Source organism: Palaemon carinicauda, chromosome 1 (genome assembly GCF_036898095.1).
Source record: "Palaemon carinicauda isolate YSFRI2023 chromosome 1, ASM3689809v2, whole genome shotgun sequence".
Classification (NCBI taxonomy): Eukaryota; Metazoa; Arthropoda; class Malacostraca; order Decapoda; family Palaemonidae; genus Palaemon; species Palaemon carinicauda.
Genome location: NC_090725.1, coordinates 112583012 through 112590860, shown reverse-complemented (window position 1 = coordinate 112590860; position 7849 = coordinate 112583012).

Genomic DNA, 7849 nt, shown 5'->3' with positions numbered 1-7849 from the left:
TAATCATACAAACCTTAGCTATTTACATAGGGTTAACTTTCGGCGTAGCTGAAAATGACGAGCCAATAGATTTTTAACGAGGGTTAACTACCCCCGCGCTAGTTAGCAAGGGGGTAGGGGAAGGGGTAGCTTGCTACCCCTCCCCCCACACACCGGTGAATTGTCTCACTTCACATAGAGGTAGGACTTGTCTTGGGGGACAGGGCTGGCAGGCAAATATGTGTAAATAGCTAAGGTTTGTATGGTTAGGAAAAATACAAATTATCTACGAATTTGTCATTTGTTCCGTGACCGAAATACAAACCACGCTATTTACATAGGGTGACTTACCCCTTAGGAAGGGTGGAAAGTCCCAGCCTTACTGGCTTTGGCTTTACCCGTGGACTCAGAATCCGAGTGAGTAGCACTTGAGAAAAGGAGTCCCTGCACCTCACAAGTTCCTTGCTCCGCAAGGAACGTGTGGCCTAAATAAGTTGTATGTGGAGGAAGAGTGTGACTCGTCCTAGGAAGTTGACCTGGAGTCCTTTAGATGGAATTCTAGGCTAGGACGTTCCAAATACCACCTCGTCAGGGTATGGGGGACGCGACAGTATTAACTTAATACTAGGAACACAAGGAAGCATGGTTTACCTGCAGAGGTTGAGGTCAGCTATGCAGAGACCAGGATGCTGCTTTCCCCAAGAGAGGGGAGGATGAAGAAAGAAGTAAGGGCCAGACATACTCTTTCATTCACGCAGACTAAGACCGGGTAACAATACCCTCAACCTTCTGTTACTTGTCCACTAAGGAGCCTGAGGTTAGACCAGCTGTTGTGTAGCCACCACGGGGCCGATAGAAAAGGTATCGAGGCTCCTGTGGGTCACGTCCTGCAGGTAGTGGGCTGTGAAGGTCGTTTGATGCTTCCAGACCCCAGCTTGTAGCACCTGCGTCACAGAGAAGTTTCTCTTAAAGGCCAGGGACGTAGCGATGCCCCTGACGTCGTGTGCCCTAGGGCAACGTGACGGAGGAGGGTCTGGATTCAAGGCGTGATGGATAACCCTTCGAATCCAAGCCGAGATGGTGTTCTTGGTGACCCTCCTCTTGGTCCTTCCTGTGGTTACAAACAATGCTTGCACGCGGGGACGAACTGCAGCTGTCCTCTTCAAGTAATGCCTAAGACTCCTCACTGGGCATACAGTGAACCCTCGCTACTTCGCGGTTCGACAATCGCGGATTCACCACTTCGCGGGGTTTTCCCATAACCCATATATATATACATATCGCGGATTTTCCGGAAAATTCGAAAATACCGCGAAATCTGAAGATAACCAAATACGATATTTTGTTACCTGTAATTCCATTAATACTGTAATTAGTAATATCTGCTCTTACTGATTGTTCATTGCATTACATATGATATATAATTCAGCACAGAAAGAAATAAAACACGAAAAGAGAATGTGATCATACGATAATTCAGTACGTAGTAAAATTAAATCGAACATGAAACGCAAATCAGATGCAGTCATACCATATTAGAATGGTGTGTACTTTAATGGATGTGCTTCTTTTCCATGAATCTTTTGTATGTATACGTACGTAGTACAGTACTGCATCCAATAATATTCTTTGTTGCAAAAATCACATTTCGAATAAGTACTGTAAGCGTACGAGAGAGAGAGAGAAAGAGAGAGAGAGAGAGAGAGAGAGAGAGAGAGAGAGAGAGGCGTAAAATAGCGTACGTACGTAAATTTTTATTATTATTGTTATTATTATTATTATTGTTGTTGTTGTTAATAAAATTATTATTGTTATTATTATTAATCATTATTATTACTGTATTATTATTACTGTACAGTATTATTATCATTATTTATTATTATTACGGTATTGTACTTAATCTACGTACGTTCAGTATGCGCGGGGGCATCTTCTATGAGTAACCAACGCACCATAGTACTGTAAGACGGGTTGTGATTGGTTCAAGCGCTGATAGATGACGAATCAAAACTCAAGTTTTGTTATCTAGCCTGTGATTGGTGTTTTGCCCGCATCTTCTACCCGCAGCATCAAAGTTCTCGCGGGGCTGCATCGTTCACTTTCTCTTTCCGCGTATTGCTGAGTAGACGTTCTTAACTTTGTGAAGTTTAATCTGTGCTGTGTGCGACTGTTTTAAGTTGAACTTTTTGTTGAACTTTCTGTTACAATGGCTCCCAAGCGTTCTGCTTCTAGTAAGGCTGGTAGTGAGCCTAAACGCCACCGAAGAATGATGACGATAGCTGAGAAGGTTACGCTTCTCGACATGTTAAAAGATGGTAGAAGTTACGCGGCCGCCGGCCGCCATTTTGGCATCAACGAATCCACCGTTCGCTACATCAAGAAGGACGAGGCGAACATTAGAAAGACTGCTGCAATCACCTTTAGCAGATCAGCGAAGCGAGTCGTTACAACGCGTAATAAAACGATCGTACGCATGGAAGGTGCTTTAGCTGTGTGGATTGCCGACTGCCGGAAGAAGAACATAGCGTTGGATACGAACACCATCCAAACAAAGGCTTTGAGCTTGTATGAGAATTTTGCTGCAAAGGAACCTAAAGAGGACGACGGCAACCATGCTGAAGATGATGATGATGCAGATGATCCTCAACCAGGGACATCCACTGATTCCCAGCCTCAGAAACGTTTTTCCGCAAGCAAAGGATGGTTCGCGAAGTTTCAGAAACGCTTCGCCCTGAAAAGCGTTTCCCTGCATGGGGAGTCTGCTTCCGCTGACACTGCCGCTGCTGAAACTTACGTGAACCAGACTTTCAAGAACATTATCGCTGAAGGTGGATACAAGCCGGAACAAGTCTTTAATATGGATGAAACCGGCTTGTTTTGGAAGAGAATGCCGTCGCGAACTTTCCTGTTCAAAGAGGAAGCCAAAGCCTCTGGCTTTAAGGCATTCAAGGATCGCGTTACCCTCGTGATGTGTGGCAATGCTGCTGGATTTTTGTTAAAGCCGGGGCTTATTTATAAGTCGAAAAATCCTCGCGCTTTGAAAAACAAAAATAAGAATCTCCTTCCCGTGTACTGGATGCATAATCAAAAAGCATGGATTACGAAGATGCTGACCTCCAACTGGTTCCACCAGTGTTTCATCCCGCAAGTCCATGAATATCTCTTAGAGAAGGGCTTGCCATTCAAGATCCTTCTCCTTATGGATAACGCTGGTGGACACGCAACTGACCTGTCGCGTGAGGGCGTTCAGGTTGAGTTCCTGCCACCCAACACCACGTCATTAATTCAACCAATGGACCAGGGGGTTATCAGGGCGTTCAAGGCCCTCTACACGAAGAATACCTTGGCGGACCTCGTTGCGTGTGTGGATGCTGCCCAAGATGACGAGGATGAAGACTTCAACTTGAAGGCGTACTGGCGGCAGTACACCATAGCCACGTGCCTGCAGAATATTCAAAAGGCACTTCAAGAGATGAAACCTGCAACCGTAAATGCGAGCTGGAAGAAGCTGTGGCCCGATATTGTTTATGACGACAAGGGATTTACTCCGTCGGAAATCCAACACTCTGCAATACGGAAATCTGTGCAGTTGGCTGCCATAATTGGGGGTGACGGGTTTGGCGACATGACGACTGAAGACGTCGACGAGTTGTTGGACTGCCATTCCCAGCCCCTAACTGACGCAGACCTCGAAGACCTGACGAAATCGGCAAGTGAGGAAGAGAGTGAGGGTACCCAGGAAGAGACCCAAGAAAATGTCGAAGAAACGGGCTTAACATTAGAACGGCTCGCCAAGTTCTGCAACCATATGAAGGAGGCGAAAGAAATGTTGCAAGAGTGGGACGAGGATATGGTTCGCTCGATGCAATTCTGCGCCAAGGTTGATGACATCACGACTCCCTACAGGATGCTCTTGGATCGAAAAAAGAAGCAGCGGCAACAACTTCCGATCACAATGTTTTTTCAGCCTCGCAAAAAAGAGCCAGTTCCTCCTGCTAGTACGCCTTCGGAAGAAATTGAAGAAGTTGAAGAGGTGTCCCAGGAAAAGACACCTCCGTCTGAAGAGACATAAAATACTATCATTGACTGCACAGTAGAACACATCATCAGCTTCATCATCATCATTTCTACTGTGCAGCAAATTCATCGCCATCGTCATTCAAGTTTTTCTTGAACTTCTTTCGTGGTGAGTACAGTAACAATCTTTATTTTTTACTTTAACCTGTTTTATAGTTTAGTAATGTACGTACTGTATGCATTAAGTTAAAGGGAAGGTTTTAAAAGTCTACATGTTGTAACCTATCATATTTTTTTTGTTTAAAATTTACATTTACGTACGTAAAACAATCTCTCTCTCTCTCTCTCTCTCTCTCTCTCTCTCTCTCTCTCTCTCTCTCTCTCTCTCTCTCTCTCTCTCTCTCTCTCTCTCTCTTTCTCTCTCTCAAATTGTTTTCCTGCTTTGCTACGTACAAGTACTGTATAATTTATATTTGTAAGGTAACATATTTTGTAAATGCTTTTACTGTAAATACTGTATGTACTGTATCATTATTTATCACTATCATCATGCGTGTTAAATGCCTTGTTTGTTCTGAGCGTGGTTGTTTACTGAGCGTACACGCCGTCGTTTCAGGCGGCGTCATAAAGAAAAAGATTTCATTTGGAAGTCCTAAGAAAAATACGTAAACTAAAACATTGGTAATAAAAAAATCAACATACAGTACTGTATAATCAATATAATCGATGCAAAAACTAACCATACGTACATATATGTGTACACTAAATGAGTTTGTTTCTTCATTATGATCAGAGATGAACGTAAACAAAACATTGGTTGCCATTTTTTATCGTGCTTTTTAGGTGTTTAGGAAACACATGATATAAAATCGCCTTTAATATTTGTGCCTGTTTTAGTTTAGGGTGCTGTAGTACATGCATTAAGTGTTCTGTACATTAAAGGGTGGTTTGTTAACAGTACTACGTACAAGGGAAGGTTTTAAAAGTCCGAATATACATGTTAAATAAATAGGTAAATATGCTGTCACTACTTCGCGGATTTTCACCTATCGCGCCCGCGTCTGGAACCTATCTACCGCGATAAACGAGGGTTCACTGTACAGTAATAGCAGATAGTCTGGGTCACTTGTTACAGAACAGAGACTCGTGACCCTGAAGGAGTCGAAACGTGGGTCCGGCACTCCAGGGTTCTGAGTCTTGGCAACAAACTCAGGGATGAACCTGACCGTTACCTCCCCCCATCCCCTTGAATGGGCGATGTCGTATGAGAGACCATGAAGTTCACTAACTCGTTTGGCAGAGGCCAACGCGAGTAGGAAAGCCGTCTTCCAAGTCAGGTGGCGATCAGAGGCCTGGCGTAATGGTTCGAAGGGAGGTCTCTTCAGAGCCCTGAGAACCCGAACCACGTACCATAGAGGAGGTCTCACTTCCGACTGAGGGCAGGTAAGCGCGTAGCTACGTATGAGTAAAGAGAGTTCTAGCGAGGAAGAAATGTCCAATCCTTTCAGCCTAAAGGCCAGACTTAAGGCTGAGCGATAGCCTTTCACCGCCGAGACCAAAAGGCGCATTTCTTCCCGCAAATACACGAGGAACTCCACTATTGCTGGAATAGTGGCATCGAGTGGAGAGATACCCCTCCCACGACACCAACCACAGAAGACTCTCCACTTCGCCTGGTAGACTCCCGCGGAGGTCTTTCGCAGGTGACGAGACATTCTTCCCGCAACCTGTTGCGAAAAGCCTCTCTCCGTGATGAGACGCTGGATAGTCTCCAGGCGTGAAGCCGAAGCGAGGCTACGGCTTTGTGGAAGATGTTGCAATGTGGCTGTCTGAGTAGCTCGTGTCGTGGGGGAAGTTCTCTCGGAAGTTCCGTCAGGTGTTGCAGAAGGTTCGGGAACCACTCCGTGTGATGCCATAGCGGAGCTATCAGGGTCATAGACAGGTTGACCGATAGTCTGGTCCTGTTGAGCACCCTTCTCATCAGACAGAACGGTGGGAAGGCGTACACGTTGATGTTGTCCCACCGTTGTTGGAAAGCACCTTGCCAGAGAGCCTTGGGGTACGGGACTGGGGAGCAGTACAGAGGCAGCTTGAAATTCAAGGCTGTCGTGAACAGGTCCGTTGGAACTGTTGAAGAGCCAGATACACGGCCTTCATTTCTAGCAGGTTGATGTGTAGGTACTTTTCTGATTCTGACCAAAGGCCTGAGACCCTCTGGTTTAGAATGTGGGCTCCCCACCCTTCTTTTGACGCGTCCGAAAACAGTGTCAAATCCGGGGGAAGGACGAGAAGATCCACTCCCTTTCGTAGGTTTCCGTCGATCAGCCACCACCGCAGGTCCGCCTGTTCCGTGGGTCATATAGGGACCAGAGAGTCCGGGGAATCGGAGCCCTGACTCCACCGGGACTTGAGCCGCCATTGCAGGGATCTCATCCTGAGACGGCCGTTCGGGACCAGACGGGCCAGGGGGGCTAGGTGACCTAAAAGACGTAACCATGATTGGGCTGGAAGCTCTTCCCGCCTGAGGAAGGGCTCTGCCACCCTCCTCAGCCTTGCTATCCTGTCGTCTGATGGAAAGGCTTTGTAGAGATTGGTGTCTAATAACATGCCTAGATATACCAGTCGCTGGGACGGCTGCAGAGGGGACTTCTCGAGATTTATCATGATCCCCAGATCCTGGCAAAGTCCCAGAAGCCTGTCTCGGTGTCGAAGAAGGGTCGACTCCGAGTCTGCCAGGATCAGCCAGTCGTCCAGATATCGGAGGAGACGGATGCCGTTCCTATGCGCCCATGACGAAATCAGGGTGAACACACTGGTGAACATCTGAGGTGCTGTGGAGAGAACGAAGCACAGTACCTTGAACTGGTAGGTCTTGTTGTCTAGGCTGAATCTCAAGTACTTCCTGGAAGACGGATGGATTGGGATCTGAAAGTACGCGTCCTTCAGGTCCAGTGTGCACATGAAGTCTTGTGGTCTCACTGCAAGTCTGACCATGTCTGCTGTCTCCATGCTGAACGAAGTTTGCTTGACAAACTTGTTCAGAGCTGAGAGATCGATGACGGGTCTCCAGCCTCCAGACGCCTTCTTTACAAGAAAGAGTCGACTGAAGAAGCCTGGGGAGCCGTCGACGACCTCTTGGAGAGCATCCTTCTTGAGCATGGTCTCGACTTCCGCCCGAAGGGCCAGCCCCTTTGCCGATCCCATGGCATAGGAGCTCAACGACACTGGATTCGCTGTCAGGGGAGGTTGAGATGTTGTGAATGGGATGCGATAACCTTGGCCGATCACAGAGACCGTCCAAGAATCAGCCCCATGTTGCTGCCACCTGTGCACGCAACTTTGTAGGCATCCCCCACAGGTGGACACGTGGGGGGACTGCCACTCCTAGCGTTTACGGCCACGGCCGCTCCCTCTACGAGTTTTGCCTCCCCTGGAGGACTTACCACCCCTCTTGTCCTTGACAGGATAGGTCTGAGGCTTAGACACCTTCGTCTTAGCTGCCTGAGCCTGCTTCGGTGTCCTGCGAGGCTGCTGTTGATGTTGTTGTGGAGCTGGAGGCTTGTAAGGCCGAGATGTGAGGGCCCTTTGGAGGAGCGAATCCTGGTTCGACTTCCTCCACCTCTCAGCTGTGCGTTCCACGTCCTTGGGCTCAAACAAGCTTCCTCCAAGGATGGAGGAGTGTCTGAGCCTGCAGACATCCACGGAGGGGACCTTCGGATGGAACTCCTCGGTCACCGCATCACGACGCTTCAAGATCGAGTTGGCCCACAGGTTAGTAACCTGGTGGGCCAGGAACTCGATGGAGCGAGTGCCCGAGAGGAGGAAGGTCTCCAGGACCTTCCTATTGCTCTCC